Consider the following 17,985-nt stretch of genomic DNA (forward strand, 5'->3'; position numbering starts at 1 on the left):
GTAAGTTATCATACAGCATGGATTGCTTATTTGTTCAGGCTTTGCTAAGGGCATCTAACTTGCTTTGCATTGTGGGTAATTTGGGTCCTGAACATGTGGTTTCTACAAACATTTAAAGCCATTTTCCACAACTACCACCACTAGGAAGGTCAGAGTTGGGGGAGCATTTTCGGAAATAGTGGGGATAGATAATGGTACCCCGCAGGGGAGTGTTATTAGCCCAGTGCTATTTAACGTCATGATTAATGATATGTTCCAAGAGGTGGGGGCAGGGTTTGGGCTGTCATTATTCGCTGACGATGGGGCAATTTGGAAGAGAGGAGGGAATATTAAGTTTTTAACAGGGAAAATACAAGGGGCTCTGGACAAAGTGGTAGGCTGGGCTGAGAAGTGGGGGTTTAAAATATCAGTGGAAAAGTCCAAGTTTGTGATATTCACTAATAAAAGAAAGACGGGAAACCTGGGGCTCTCTATGTATGGCAAGCCACTAGAGAGAGTAAAGGAGTTCAAATTCTTAGGAGTTATTTTTGAAGAGAGTAGAGTAACGTGGAGAAAGCACATAGAGAAAACTGTGAGGAAATGTGAAAAGGTAATAAATGTGTTGCGATGCCTTGCTGGGAGAGAGTGGGGAGCAGATAGAGATACTCAGCTAATGATCTACAGAGCCATGATCCGCTCAGCCATAGACTATGGGTGCCTGGCATATGGGGCTGCAGCTAAAACTAACCTGACGGCACTAGATAGGGTGCAGGCAAAGGCACTGAGAGTGTGCAGCGGGGCCTTTTGCTCAACGCCAATCCCAGCCTTGCTGGTAGAGATGGGAGAGACGCCACTTAAATTAAGAAGAAAGAAGCTAGCATTACACTATATAGCCAAACTAAATGGGCAGGAAAAAGTCCACCCAGGCAGGCAGTTGCTGAAGGAATGCTGGGAATGGGGAGGTGGGGAAAGCGGGAGCTTTGTCTACAAAATAAGAGTGGAGGAAGAGGAGCTGGGATTGAGTGGGGTGCGGGGGGGTACTGCGGTGGTGTGGCCTGCAGTCCCTCCATGGCTGCTACCAAACGTGGAGGTAGACTTTGTAATGGCTGAGAGAATGAAGGAGAAGGGGAGAGGAGAACCAGAGGATTTGGTGCAGGAGAGGATGCGGGAGAAGTGGGAAGTCCATCTACAGGTGTACACAGATGGGTCCATTAGGGCATTCACCGAATAGTCGAATATTCGAATATCAAAGCCACTATTCGACGTTGTAAACCGACGTCGAATAATCGCTATTATTTTTACGGGGCAAGAGCTCTGCTCTGGACACGTATTGTTATTCGCATTATTCTGTCACTTCTTCTTCTTCTGCCACTTTTCGCAGTTCTGGCTGAACCGCGCTGTCGCTTTTTACGAAACTCGGCCATATGGTAGATGGGGTGCTCCTTCCATTCCGACATGTCACCACTCCGACTAGTGGCTTCCGCGTGCGGTTAAGGTTAGGGTTAGGGTTAGGTATAGGGTTCGTCAACGTCGGAAAGGCGACATGTCGGAAAGGAGAAATGCACCCATGGTAGATGGTCATGAAAAACGATCAAAAAATAATTCTCACAATCTTTCGTCCAAAGGTGGCGCTATAGCACTCAATTGAAAATGCCAACTTTGACCAGGTACAACTCATGCCCTGTTTGACCTACAGCCATGAAACTTGGATACACATATGCGTCTCCTCATGCTGAACAACTTTCACACTCTGACTTTTGACCTCTGACCTTTAGATCTCCCACCATTTTGAATTATATGAAAAACAGTCATTGGCTCCTAACTTCTGCATTTTTTCACTTATGGAAAATCCGTTGGAATTTTTTGTAGGCAGTGGTCCAAGGTTCAAGTGCTAAACGTTTCGTGCAGATTGCTCAAAAATCCCAGGAGGAGATAGATTTTAACTATTACAGTTTAAAGAAAATTATTCATCTGTGCCTAAAACATACATGCAGACTCACATTTCTTTGAAACTTTGCAGAAATGTACAGGGTCATTCCAAATATCACTGAAACCAATCTTACTCCAATTGGCCAAAAGGGGGCGCTATAGCAATTTTTTGAAAAGGCAGACTTTAAACAGGCATAAGTCATGCCTCGTTTGGCCGAAAGTCGTGAAACTTGCTTACACATGTGCCTTGACTCATGAGGAACACACGTATCGATTTGACCATTAAGCTCCGCCCTTAGATTTTCCGCAATTTTGAGCAGTTTGAAAAATACTTGTTTTTGCCAGTTCTGGCTTAACCGTGCATACGCTTTTTACGAAACTCGGCCATATGGTAGATGCTCATGAAAAACTACCAAGAAATAATTCTCACACTCATTCATCAAAGGGTGGCGCTATAGCACTCAATTGAAAGTGCCAACTTTGAACAGGTACAATTCATGCCCTGTTTGACCTACAACCATGAAACTTCGATACGCACATGCGTCTCTTCATGCCTGACAACTTTCGTGGTCTGACTTTTGACCTCTGACCTTTAGATCTCCCACCATTTTGAATTATATGAAAAACAGTCATTGGCTCCTAACTTCTGCATTTTTTCACTTATGGAAAATCCGTTGGAAATTTTTGTAGGCAGAGGTCCAAAGTTCAAGTGGTAAACGTTTCGTGCAGATTGCTCAAAAATCCCAGGAGGAGATAGATTTTAACTATTACAGTTTTATGAAAATTATTCATCTGTGCCTAAAACATACATGCAGACTCACATTTCTTTGAAACTTTGCAGAAATGTACAGGGTCATTCCAAATATCACTGAAACCAATCTTACTCCAATTGGCCAAAAGGGGGCGCTATAGCAATTTTTTGAAAATGCAGACTTTAAACAGGCATAAGTCATGCCTCGTTTGGCCGAAAGTCGTGAAACTTGCTTACACATGTGCCTTGACTCATGAGGAACACACGTATCGATTTGACCATTAAGCTCCGCCCTTAGATTGTCCGCAATTTTGAGCAGTTTGAAAAACACTTAAACCCAGGATTTTTCAGCTATTTGCGTGAAACTGTATCATCTGTGTGATCTCCTTTTTCACAGTTACTTGTCTGTTGGGCCAATGGCGTCTCCCTTAAATGAATGCCTCACAATCTCAAGGTCGCCAGTTCAAGCCCCACTTGATGTAGACTTAATTTAAGTTGAATTGCAAACAACATGACTGTATCAATGAATACATTTGCAAATGGTAAAGATAACCTGAAATGCTTATTTGAGAGTACGTTTTTTACGTATGACATACTTCATTCTGAAAATAGCTGATCTACAATCTCACAACTTTTCATGGTTTGTGAGCTTGTAGATCGGCTACTTTCACTAGTTTTGGTTCTGAAGAGATGTACAATTTCTTCATTGGTAAATGGCTTGTGAACGAGTGATCTTAGTGTTAGTGAAACAGGGTCTTGGTTCATGAAAGAAGGCAAGAGTTTATAATCTTCAACAGACAATATCAGCCTGGACAAAGCTATAGCACTATAGGTAGTGTTGCAGCCTATTAGTCTGAAGGTTGAGAGTTCGAATCCTGTTAATGGCAGTAGGTTGAGATGTCCAATCAAACCATTATGTTTCCATCTCTCTCTCTCATCAATCTATTGTTTCCATGTCACTCTCTCTCTCTCTTCAATCTATTCCGTTTCCATGTCTCTCTCTCTCTCTATTCACTGGCCCCGTATTATCGCTGCTTGCAGCTATATTTATTATTATTATTTTCATTTTTTTGGATTCTTTTTTTTAGATTTTGTTGATTTTTCTTTTTTAGCAGGGGCTTCTCAACAGCAGACAAGCAGGAACATAGGGCTGAGGGAACATAGGGTTGAGGGAACTTGAGTACGCTCCCTTTGTAGTTATCCTAATCCATTCATGGTTGATTGTTGTCAAATCATTTCATACTGTATGTGACGTTGTGCCGTCACTCAAAGTGTAGTGGTGCGCTGAAACAGCAGCGCGCATGCCAGAAAGATGCCTTGAAACGACCGGACCGAAGGATGGAACTGTGGTTGTTGTTGAACATATTGTAGATGGGATAGGCTTGGAAAATCATTAGACTTATTCCAAGTTAAATGAACTGAATTAATAAGTTCGCTACGTTTCTTTTCAACCAGAGCCGTGGTATCGCAGAGCAGAGCAGCAGCAACGCATGTTATGCTAGGCTTCGTCGTAAGAGAGTGTTGTAGCGAAAATAGCAGATCTACAAGCTCACAACGCGTTCATCCGTGAGGCAATGTGCAGTTGTACATCTGCTATGCCTGGACCAGCTGATTTGGGTTTAGACCAATCAGAACGCACAGCTAGTTAACCCTTTAATCGCTGATTGTTTTCAAGGCTTGCAATACGGCATTTTAATGATAAAGGCTCGTTTGTATTGGATGAAAAAATTATTATATATCACCGTCGAATAATCGAATATTCGACTACTTTTAGGTCGAATAATTCGAATGCTAAAAATCACTATTCGTGAATGCCCTAGGGTCCATGGACCCAAATAGTAAAAAGGTGGGGTTCGCAGTGCACATTCCCTCCCTGCGGATCACCCAGAGCAAAAGGCTGTCAAATGGGGTGTCAGTATTTACAGCAGAAGTAGTGGCCCTAGTATGGGCAGTAAATTGGGTGGAAGAGGTGAGGCCGCAGCATGTAATCATATGCTCGGACTCGGCGGCGGCGCTGATGGCTCTGCAGGGGGGGAGGTCACGGGTTAGGCCGGATCTAATCTGTGAACTGCGAACTGCACTCTATAGAGCAGAACGGGCTGGAAGCAGAGTGGGGTTCATGTGGGTGCCAGCACATGAGGGGGTGGAGGGAAACGAGGCTGCTGATTTGGCAGCCAAAGAGGCGGGAGGAGGGAGGAGGTGGATGTGGGTATAGCCTTGGGGGTCTCAGAGCACCGCAGTAGGATAAAGGAGGAGATAACCAGGAGGTGGCAGAAGGAATGGGAGGGGGAAAAAAGGGGAAGGTTTTATTATAACATACAAAATAGTGTTAGGGGAGGGAACGGCACTCTGGGGAACAACAGAAGGGAACAGGTCATAATGACAAGATTGAGGCTTGGGCACTGTGGGCTAGCAGGGGGACTGGCTCGAGTTGGTAAACATGAAGATGGACTATGTGAATGTGGAGCTGAAGAAACAGTACAGCATGTGTTTATGGAATGTGCCAAATACGAAATGGAGAGGAGTGTACTGTTCACTGCAGTACTCGATGCAGGGATGGCGTGTATCTCTCTGAAGAACTTACTCAAACCGGAGGGAAAGCAAAATGCAGTGCTGAAAGCTATTATGGAGTTCCTTGTGGAAACAGGCATGCACCATAAGGTGTAGGCCACAGTGCAAATGAGCAATACCTAACACAAACAGTGTGAGGCAGCAATACGCCGACGGGCGTCTAGACTGCCGGAAAGTCATAAGAAGAAGAAGAAGAAGAAGAAGACCACCAGTAGGAGAGTATTCGATTACCAGGGTGAGTTTGCTCAATGATGAGGCATTTACTGTCATTGTAATCATGATGCGGGAGTTTGTAATTGTTTGTTCTACTGATTAGTGTTATCCATTACATGGTATTAAGATAATTCAGTGGTGAAGAAAGTATTGAACTCCAGTACTTGAGTCAAAGTATAGATACTTCTGGTCAAATATTACTCAACTATAGTGCATGTTGATCAATCAAATTTGTGTTTGATTTAAATACTGGAGTAGTTGCTTTTGAATATACTTAAGTATTCAAAAGTATGTGCTTTAAAAATACTCAGAAGTCAAAAATAAAAATCAGTAGTGAAATATGCAGATCAAGTTCTCCACAACATAGTGAAGTGTTTGGTAGGAATACATGTGTGTACACCAGTGGTGGAAAAAGTACTCAAATGTTTTACTGAAGTAAAGTTGTCAATACTGCAACGTAGAAATACTCTGTTAGGGTACGCTCCCACCGCACTTTTATTTTACCTCTGGGGCAGAATCTGCCAATGCTTTGTCAATGTAAATGCGTGGATTCACGCAAGAGCGGATATTTCCACCTGTCGCGCAGACCTTGCGTTTATCCGCTCTGCACAAATTCTCATAAAACTGCTGGAGGCAGGAGCTGATTTTCCCCCTCTGTCCAATCGGGTGAGTGGAAGGCGGACCGTCCCGAGACTCAGGAAGCAACATGGTGCTTTCAGTGGACCAACTGGTTGTTGCTGTTGCATCTCACCCAGTACTTTATGATTTGACCATGAAAGAGTTCCATATGACTGAAATTAAAGAACTGGCCTGGTTACAAGTCAGTGCGGTCGCAAAGGCTTCAGGTTAGTGTAATAATATATTTAGTGTAATAATATTACTCTAACTATATATGTAATAGCCTTGTCAGTTAAAAAATAGTCTTCACTTTTGCACTTGGTGTTCGTACATCTACATACACATTCAGATTTCAAATATAAAGTGCTTACCCCATGGCCACGGATTTTACAATCATGTACGGGCTCTCAGAAGTACCCGTATCTTCCGTATTGTTCAATAAAAAGCATTTTAATCCGATTGGTGGCCATTTTCCCATAGAGTTATAATGTACCAACAGTGCAATACACCTCTGAACCGCTAGGGTAGCGCAGTTGAAAGCATACAGAGAAAATTACCACTGATTGGATTAAAATGCTTTTTATTGAACAATACGGAAGATACGGATACTTATGAGGGCCCGTACATAATTGTAACATCCGTGGCCATAGGGTAAGTACTTTATATTTTAAATCGGAACGTGTAGATAGATGTACGGACCCCAAGTGTGAAAGTGCAAAGACATTTTTTTGTCTAGTGTAATACTGTATATAACAGTAACTAGTCTCAGACAGACTAGTAGTCTGTCGTTTGTAGTTGCCTTAATACGGTAATGTTGAACTGCACACATCCTGTTATATCTTGTTATATTATATATGTTAATGTATAGTAATGGTAATATATAGTTTTAGATGTAATTTTATTAGAGAGCAGTCAACTAACATTATTTTATCTTGTTTAGTTAAAGAATGCAAAGAGAAATGGAAGTATCTGCGAGACCACTATAATAAAATCAGAAATGAGGAGAAGAACAAAAAGAGTGGGTCCAAAGGAGGGACGAAGAAGGAGTGGTGCCACAAGGCTATTCTTAGTTTTTTGGAGCCACATTTGCTGGACAGGCCCACGACATCCAACTTCTCCCAGGCATCAGTGGACCCAAACAGCAGCCAGTCCCAGGACTGGCAGGATAGTCAGGAGGACCCTGAACCCGTTGTTGAGGTAGGCCAACATTCCAGGGTCTGTGTAGAGGTGTTTGGTTGAAGATGTGTTCCCTGATGTTTAAATGGTGCATTATATTCTTATAGGAAGAGGACCAGCAGATGGCTGGGGAATCTAGAGCTAACGTAAGTGAACCACTCTGCACACTTGCACATCACTCACGTTACATTCAACTGTAATCTGTTGTTATGACACCTGAATTTACCTCCACAAATCAGTACATTTAATTTAGTTTCTTTTTGTCATATCATACCTAGGCTGCACAGACCTTCAGCCAAGGTGGACGGGGGGTCTCATACTATGGGACGGGATCCCTTTGAAAACCCTGTGGCTACAACCAGGGTACGTAAGCCACTCTACACACCTGCACATCATGTATTGATAACACTGTACTTTCTACCTTCTTTCTGCTGCTTTAACACCCAAATATCCCTCCACAAATCAGTACGTTTAATTTGGCTTTTTTTGTCATATCATGCTTAGGCTCCACAGACCTTCAGCCAAGGTGGGCGGGGGGCCTCATACAATATGGGACGGGATCCCTTTGAAAACCCTGTTGCTACAGCTAGGGTATGTAAGCCACTCTACACATCATGTATTAACACTGCACTTTGAACCTTGTTTCTTCTGCTGCTTTAACACCCAAATGTCGCCACAAATCAGTACATTTAATGTTTTTTTTTGTCATATCATGCCTAGGCTCCACAGACCTTCAGCCAAGGTGGGCGGGGGGCCTCATACAATATGGGACGAGATCCCTTTGAAAACCCTGTTGCTACAGCTAGGGTATGTAAGCCACTCTACACATCATGTATTAACACTGCGCTTTCAACCTTGTTTCTTCTGGTGCTTTAACACCCAAATATACCCAAGTAAAGGTTTATCTCACATCATCCTAGGTTGTGGACCCCTTTGCACGGCCTTCCAGTGCCCCACCCACTAGATACCAGGCTGTGGACACCGCTGCACGGCCTTCCAGTGCTCCACCCACTAGATACCAGGCTGTGGACACCGCTGCACGGCCTTCCAGTGCCCCACCCAGTGTTGTGACTACCGCCCAACCCTCCACCAGCAAACGTCCTAGAAATGCAACAGAGCAACCTATGAGCGACTACCACAAGGGATTGCTTGAGGCGGTCAACAAGACACCAGACGAGGACAAATATTTCTTCTTAAGCTTGGTCCCTGCCTGCAAGAGGATGGCTCCAAAAACGAGGGCAGAGCTCAAGCTTAAAATCATGCAGCTGGTCGTTGAAGCTGAGTTTCAGCCTCAGGATGACGCCATTGAATAGATAATAAAAGCATGCCCTTAGGCAAACTGTCTTTGTGTTATACCTGTCATTATGTAACTGTTGACAAGACACAGTTAACTATAATCATGCAGTTTGTATACACGCAGCTTTGAGGATATGCATTTCTTTAATTGTACTGCATGCTCAAGACAAATTATTTCAACACTATATAGTATGTTAAAATGGCATGATTGTTTGAACATAAGCTTCACAGTTGATGTAGTCCACATCACATCAAATGTGAAGCTCATGTTCATATTTCAACAGATCACCAATCTTAATAGTCAATCTTATATCAGGAGTCTTCAATAGGGGGTCCAAGACCCTTAGGGAGTCCTCATTGTTACCACATTTACATTAATCACTTGAACCCTATTATCCCTATTCTGAGGATAACTTTAGTCAAAAATAGCAGGCCTACAAGCTCACACCACCTCCTGTGAGGCGTTGTGAGCTTGTAGATCAGCTATTTTCAGCAAAGGGTTTGGTGTAGAGGGAGAACAGCAGACCAAGAACAGAGCCAAAGGTCAAGTTTACAAAGTATTGAGGGTTTAAGTGGTTAAATGATTCAAACACTGATGATAGTACTGTCAAACAAGTCTATGGCTATCTATGAAAAAGGTTAACTCTGCACCTCGATTTGTAGTGGAGGTCAGGCAAGCAGGGGGGCCCTTGGCATGAAAAACATTGAAGACCGTTGCCCTATATACTTTGCTAATCAGGGTCCCCCACTGGTCCCCTCATTCTGTGGATGATGGAATGTTAACATGAACCCTAGCATCCTTATTCTGAAAATGAGATAATAGGCCAACATTGGATCAGCTATTTGCACTACTTGACATACAATTAAGTGTACAGTGTCAGACTTAAGGAGCAAAAAGCAGATGGAGACTAGTCAGGTCAAGTCGAGTAGTATTTATTACAAAGTATGACTTACATAAAAGGCAGGATAATGACGACCTTCCAACACAAACACATAATGACACATGTTCAGTATTGGCAGGGAGTGTGCAGACTGAGTCCATTTATATAGGCAACAAGGTGATTAGTGAAGTGGCCACAGGTGAGCTATGGTCAAGGACGAGCTAGGTGAGTAACTGGGATTGAACTGAAGTGAGATGGCATGCAATATGGGAGTGGCTGGAGTTGAAAGACAGAAAGGCAGAGAGACAGACAGAGGAACAGACAGCTGAGACAGACAGAGGAACAGACAGGTGAGACAGATAATCACACTACAGGGTTAACAGAGTCATATTGCCAATCCACTTCACCGGCAGAGGAGGAGAAGTAGGTGGCAAAGTTCTCTCTCACAGCCAGAGCATCAGTTGCTGAGGTGTTGTCATGAACATGACCTATGCCCTGCATTGCAGGTGAAGACTCAGCACTCATAGCTGTGCTGCTGGGGTGCTCATCCTCACAGTGCCAGCGGAGGTAATTGTGTAAAATGCACAACATCCTCCGCAACGTCAGGTGACACACCAAGGACTCTGGTGTACACACGCCACTGTCGAGCTAGTTGACCAAATGCACACTCCACCATCCTCCGGGCTCGAGACAGTCTATAGTTGTGGATCCTGTTCTTTAGTGGCAGCAGCCCAGAGGATGGCTTCGCGAATGGCCTCATCAGGTTCCTAGATAGATAGAGAGATAATTGTATTGTCATCAATTTAAAAGCAAAACAATGTACTGTACCTTAAAAGTGCAAACATGGTTCAGAATCAGAATCAGAATCAGAAGACTTTATTGCCATTACATGAGGACATGTTAGGAATTTGATTTGGTACAGAGGAGTGCAGTTTACAACAGGACTAGTGCAAGACAGGACAAGACAGTGCAAACAACATCATAGTGCAAACAAAATCCAAATAAATAAGAGAAGTGCCAAAGTGCCAAAAAGATCAAGTGTTCAGTAGTCAGGTCAGGGGGGGGGGGGACCAGCAGCATTCAGTAGCCGGATGGCCGTGGGGAAAAAGCTGTGTGAGTGTCGTGGCTTCACAGTCTTTAATGACCGCAACCTCCTGCCTGAGGGGAGCGGGGCAAAGAGACCATGCCCTGGGTGTGCGGGGTCAGCCATGATCTTCCTGGCCCTCCCCAAAGCCCTACTTTTAAACAGGGCCTCCAGGGGGGGCAAAGGGCAGCCAATCACCCTCTCCGCCGAGCGTATCACCCGCTGCAGCTTGGCCTTGTCCTTGGCCGCTGCAGCGGGGAACCAGATGATGATGGCGAAGGTGACGATGGACTCGATGATGGCAGTGTAGAAGTTCACCAGCATGGACCTTGGGAAGTGGAGTTTCCTGAGCTGCCTCAGGAAAAACAGTCTTTTCTGGGCTTTTTTAGTGAGGGCGTCGATGTTGGGCCCCCACTTCAGGTCCCGAGAGACTGTCACCCCAAGGAAGCGGCATGACTCCACTGTGGCGACTGGAGTGCCTCCCAGTATGATTGGAGAGGGAGGGGGCGGGTTCCTCCTGAAGTCAACGATCAGCTCCACCGTCTTCAGAGCATTTAGCTCCAAGTTATTCCGGCTGCACCAGGAGACCACCAGGTCGATCTCACTCCTGTAAGCAGATTCATCCCCCCTGGAGATGAGTCCTACCAGGGTGGTATCGTCCGCGAACTTAAGGAGCTTGACCGACTGGTGGCTTGAGGTGCAGCAGTTGGTGTAGAGGGAATACAGAAGGGGAGACAGGACACAGCCCTGCGGGGAACCGGTGCTAATGGTCCTCAGCTCGGAGATGGACTTCCCGAGCTTCACCCGCTGGGTCCTGTTGGACAGGAAGTCCGTGATCCACTTGCAGGTGTAGTCAGGCACCTGCAGCGCAGAGAGCCCACGTTCCAGTATGGGTGGCAAGATGGTGTTGAACGCCGAACTGAAGTCCACGAACAGGATTCTGGCGTAGGTACCATCAGTGTCCAGATGTTTCAGGACGTAGTGTAGAGCCATGTTGACCGCGTCTTCCACGGACCTGTTGGCTCTATACGCAAACTGCAGGGGATCTAGGAGAGGGTCTGTGATGGACTTCAGGTGGGCAAGGACGAGGCGTTCAAAGACCTTCATAACCACAGGTCAGGGCAACGGGTCTGTAGTCGTTTAGGCCTGTGATCCTCGCCTTTTTGGGGACAGGGATGATGGTCGAGGTCTTGAAGCAGGCTGGTACCTGACAGCGCTCCAGGGAGGTGTTGAAGATGTTACTGAACACAGGTGACAGCTGGTCAGCACAGAACTTCAAGATGGAGGGTGAGACAGCGTCCGGTCCGGCCGCCTTCCGTGGGTTCTGACTCTTGAACAGGCGGTTCACCTCCCTTTCTGATACAGAGAGGTATGGGCGGGCAGAGGGGGTGGGACGCTGGGATGGAGAAGGCATGGATCAAGTCACATGAAACAAACCTGCGCAGGGGAAATGCTTCATCTCCCACAAAGACAAAGGGCATTGCTTCTGTAGCTCCTGGAAGGGGTGTGTCTGGTGGAAGGTCGAGGCCATTGTCAAACAGAGCCTGGCCAAAGGCTGAAGATGCCAGTGTACCTGATTGATTGAATACTTTATTTAGAAGTTGCAGAAAAAAGCACATGAAAGTACAGTTCAAATACAAGGTCAACTACATAGGATTAAAAGAAAGACAATGGTTGGGGTCCTTTTGCACTCAATTCATAGTGACATTAAATTACAGGCAGATATACACTACTATGCAGAACATCATATAAACAGTTTAAAAATGAAAAATAAGAAAAACAAAAGCTACCTCCATCAGGGTTCTTTCCATATGCACCGACATCTATTATTCTGAAGCGATACCTGGCATCAACCACAGCCAGCAAAACAATGGAGAAGGACCCTTTATAATTGTGATATAGTGAGCCCGAGTTATTTGGGGATTGAATAACTATATGTTTCCCATCAATTGCTCCAACACAATTTGGGTAATTCCACATTGTGTGGTAGTCCTCAGCAATGGCTCTCCACTCTTGCTGTCCAGGAACTGGCATATATTGTGCCACAAGACATGCCCAGAGGGCCTGACACACCTCTTTAATAATGGCCACCACAGTTGAAAATCCAACTCTGTAGTTGAAGGCCAGTGTTTTGTATGAATCTCCAGTTGCCAGAAATCTGTAATGTAAGAAGGGGTTGTGGTTAGAATAGAATGGGTATACTGGCGTTTATTTCACTCAGAAGAGTCAGGTTATAGGCAAACTAGTATTTACTATTATTTTAATTTAATTATTAAAATGTCTAAGCTGTCACCTGCATCACCCATCATCAAGGGATAATAATAGGGCTTTGTAGATAGAAAATGTTACTAACATACATTAACCAATGCCTTTTGCTATTTCTACTATTCTGAAATAGCTGATGAACAAACTCACATGACGCTCGTCTGTCACAAAAGTCATGGCGCTACTTGTTCCTGTTTTTTGAAATGTTTACATTTACAACCACTACATCTACATAAACATTCAGATTTCAAATATAAAGTGCTGAACCCCCGGCTACGGATGTTGCAAGTTAAAGCGCACGGGTCTAAGTACCCGTATATTCCGTATTGTTAAATAAAAAGCTTTTTAATCCGATTGGCAGCCATTTTCTATGTATTGTTTATAATGTATCAGAGTGCAATACACCTTCCAACCGGTACGGGCGCGTAGTTGAAAGCATATGGAGAAAATTCAAAGAAAATGGCTGGCGATCGGATTAAAAAGCTTTTTATTGAACAATACAGAATATACGGGTACTTAGACCCGACAAATGCTTAGCCGCTCACCGGGACCAATTGGCTCTCTGTAGTTGGTGGTTTCTTTCGTGATGGTGGGTCCAACAATTGACAAGAGCTCGTCAAACTGGTTCGGCGTCAATCTAAAATACCATTTGAACCGTTCATTGTCTAAGCGAAGCTCTTGGACCAATGCCCAGTAATCACCTTGTTCTTTCCTTTTTAGGAGAGTGTCATGAATCCAAAATCTTCTTTTTTTAGCTTGTTGCTGTTGCAACTCATCCCCTTCCAATAATGCAAGGGCAAGTGCCCTCCGCCTGTCCATCCTATAATAAAGTTTAATAAACTCAAAAGTCGTAACGTAACCGGGGCTACAGACAAAGCTAGTCTACGGGCATCGGGCAACGCAACGGGGAGGGAGGGGCTTGAAAGCAAGTGACAGATGTTGATGTGTGTCAGTGGTTGCCTGGCAACGTCAAGGCAGAAGGCGGTGCGGGCTGCGGGGACGGTCTTGAATGTGAGTGACAGGTGCGTCACAGCGTTTTTAGCGGCGCTAGCCGCTCTATACCTTTAGGTATAGAGCGGATATTAGCCCTCTATACCTGGCTTTTGCGTCAACGTTCTGATTGGTCAGGCTCGCCAAGGTTCTGATTGGTCAGGCTCGCGAAGGTTCTGATTGGTCAGGTCCGTCAACGTTCTGATTGGTCAGGCTCGCCAAGGTTCTGATTGGTCAGGTCCGTCAACGTTCTGATTGGTCAGGCTCGCCAAGGTTCTGATTGGTCAGGTCCGTCAACGTTCTGATTGGTCAGGTCCGTCAACGTTCTGATTGGTCACTATTCATGACATCATAGTGATGTCATGAATAGTAACATAGTGATGTCATGAATAGTGACCAATCAGAACGTTGACGGACCTGACCAATCAGAACGTTGACGGACCTGACCAATCAGAACCTTGGCGAGCCTGACCAATCAGAACGTTGACGCAAAAGCCAGGTATAGAGGGCTAGTTTGTATATCTATATATATACAATTTGAATCCTGCGCCATGTCGGTTGTCAGTATGTATGCGACGCCAGTGTGACGTAATCTGACATCACGATGACAACGCCAGTGTGACGTAATCTCACGACAGCATGACATCACATGACATCACATCCTATCTATAAATAAAGAACTTCTAGTCTGCTACAAAAAGCTACGAAGATAGAAGCTGATAGAGTGGGTACCTAAAGTTTATTTTTTAGGTACCCACTCTATCAGCTATGACAGATCAGTTTTTGCCACTTACCTTGGAATGCATTTGGTGATTCGCTTCCAATGGCACTATTTAGTGCCACTGGAAGCCTTTTAAAATAACAATTACAAAAATATATTATGTTTGACTTCAAATGTGTAATTTCACTAGAATGGGTACAATGAATCTTAGTAATATGAAGTATTATAGTGGGATCGCTTAAACATCTTCTCACCTGATATTTCAAGTCACAATGAAGGCAGAGTAGAGACATGAAAAGAAAAACAATTGCATTAGTTGAATTACTATACCATTCTAATTACAATTTTAAATGCAGGAGCCAGAACACTATAATAATGTTCCATACTCTAATGAAATCAATCATGATAACTGTTACCAATTTATTCATATAAAGTTAATGACTTAACAGTTTACTTTTAACATGTAGCTTGGAAGCAGTTAATTCCATGGTTCATGGGTAATAGTCTACATCAGTGGTGGAAAGTAACTAAGTACATGTACTCAAGTGATATTTCACTTTAAAACACATTTGGGTATTTTAATCGTCTACTCAGGCTTTTGTGAACACCCCAGACCTACATCAGTGGTGGAAAGTAACTAAGTACATGTACTCAAGTGATATTTCACTTTAAAACACATTTGGGTATTTTAATCGTCTACTCAGGCTTTTGTGAACACCCCAGACAGTTATTAAGTTGCTTGATTCAGTATTTATATATAAGACATGCCCCCTTCCTATACAAACCCAGTGTAACTTCAAACTCCATTTTAACCATGCTAGATTCATCAAGAACACCTGTCCTTGGTTCTGTTGACTCATACCGCCCTCCTCAGACGTGAGGGGGCCATGTTTTTTAATTACATTTTTCATTTATTTTATTGTATTAAAGTTCATTTTCCTTTTCTTTTTTTTTTGATAAATGAAAAAAGGATTTGAAAAACTGCCCCCTTCACGTATTAGGAGGGCGGTATGAGTCACCAGAACCAAGAACAGGTGTTCTTGATAAATCTATCATGGTTAAAATGGAGTTAGGAAGGGGCATGTCTGATAATATACATCTAAATACTAGATTAGATGACAAAATGACCCAAAACTTTTTTGAAAGTGAAATATCCCTTTCAGTACAATTGTGAAGTATTTGTACTTTATTTACTTGAGTATTTCCAATACGTTTACTACTACTCCACTAATACTTCTACTCCACTACATCTCAGAGGCAAATATTGTACTTTTACTCCACCACAATTATTTAAAAAAAGTTACTAGTTACTTTGTAGATTTTGATTATTATTACAAAACATACAGTAACCACTCCAACCCTATAACGGCCATTTGAAAATAGCCAATCTACAAGCTCACAGCAACACATTGTAAGCTTGTAGATATGCTATTTTCAAAAGATTTGTATACATTTGAAAAATGTGAAATGGGACATTTTCTATAATGAGTACTTTTACTTTTGGTATTTTAAAGCACATTTTGATGCAAATACTTTTACTCAAGTCAAATTTTAATTCCAAACTTTTACTTGTAAGGGTACGCTCTCACCAAAAGTTGGCTGGCCGCTGTTAAACGCAGCTTGTGCGCGGCCACAGTTTTTTGCAGCCAGCGGATTCTAAAAAAATCACACCTGTGTGAAGGTAGCGGCGCCTTTGATATATTTTGTCATAGATATGTGTTTCTACTAGAGAAACAATATTAACACATTGACTGCCAATCGCGTAGATCTACGCGAACCTATTTAAAGCCGCAGCGTGCCAATCGCGTAGATCTACGCGAAGTGGTCTTTTTTGTATTTTACATTAGATTAAGTCATTACCTACATTGTCAAGAAATTTCATCCATCTAGACCACAGAAAAGTTGTGAAATTTCATGATCTGGTCAAGTGATCACATAAAAGTTGTTATTACAAAACACTAAAGTCACATAAAGTCGCCAATCTGCTCATATAAACCCAAAAGTTTGATCCAGCAGCGTGGCTGCAGGCTGTGCTCAGTGAGAGGGCAAGTACCTGTGGAAAACGTGATGCTCCGTGTGAACGAGCCAGTATGCTTGCGGTGTCCATGCTCGTGCATGAGCATGCTGGCTCGTGCATGAGCATGCTGGCTCGTGCATGAGCATGCTGGCTCGTGCACGAGCATGCACTTTTCTTGACCCAAAACACATCAGCCAAGTGATCCGAGGTCGCCCCGACCCGAGGTCGCCTTTACACAGAAGTTTATACACATCTGCATGAGATCTGAGGCTTTGGGGCATTGTGTTGTATGTGCGCGGGGCTGAACTATTCCTGACCCTAAACACATCAGCCGAGACACAGAAGTTTACATAGATCGGCTGTGAGATCAAAGGCTAGACATCGTGCTCCTATGTGCACGCACTGTTCCACACACACCATAGGCAGCGCGTTCCACGCGCACGCAGCAGCTGTGATCATAGCCATCATGTTTAGAAAACAAAGAAAAAAAGAAAACACTCACTATGGATCTTGGAACTCGCGCCCGCCGCACGCGCCACCACGCCCACCGAGTCCGTCGATAGAGTTGTATTTCTAAATAAATGAAGAAAAGATATTGTGGATAGATCCATGTTGGAGATGACGGTAGGCTGAGCTAGATTCGCCACTCGCGTAGATCCGTTGGAGACGACGGTGGTAGGCTCGCCACCGTACGGTAGGCTCGTATCTGTGCGCGCGCCCATCCGGCGCAGGCTTGACGCGCGCGCACCCGATGCCCCAAAGCCTTTAAATCGGGGCCGCGCGGAAACTTCTTTGGTGCGCATTGTTGAGTCAAGAGCCGATCGATATAGTCATAGTTACATAGAGAGAGATAGAGAGAAATATAGAGTGATTGTTAGTGAGTTTGAGTGTTAGTTGTAGAGTGAGTTAGTGAGATAGGTGTGTGATAGATAGATTGAGTGATAGAGAGATTATTTGAGTGAGTCAGTGAGAGATAGTTGTGTGTGTTACGTGAGATTGACAGTGATTGAGTGACGGTGAGTGGTCTGATTGTTTGCGAGTTTGTGTGAGTGATTTGCGTGTGTTTGATTAGTATTATAGTAGTGTCGTAGTGTAGTATAAAGTAGTGTGTGTAAGTGATATATGTGAGTGAGTGATATTAGTATTATAGTAGTGTTGTAGTGTAGTATAAAGTAGTGTGTGTAAGTGATATATGTGAGTGAGTGATATATATTTAGCCTAGTGAGTTATATATATATATTATAGGATAGAGAGGGCGTGGAGGTATACATAATAATTATAGGTGGAAGTTAGGCGAAGGTTTAGGGAAGTAGATCGGCGATATAGGATAACATCAGGTGGAAATAGAGAGGAGAGAGAGAGGGTTACATGGCGGCTTTCCGACATGTCGCCTTTCCGACGTTAACGAACCCTATACCTAACCCTCACCCTAACCCTAACCGCACGCGGAAGCCACTAGTCGGAGTGGCGAGATGTCGGCGTGGAAGACTGTTA

The sequence above is a fragment of the Gymnoscopelus microlampas genome (genome assembly GCF_963454915.1).
Source record: "Gymnoscopelus microlampas genome assembly, chromosome: 1".
Lineage (NCBI taxonomy): Eukaryota > Metazoa > Chordata > Actinopteri > Myctophiformes > Myctophidae > Gymnoscopelus > Gymnoscopelus microlampas.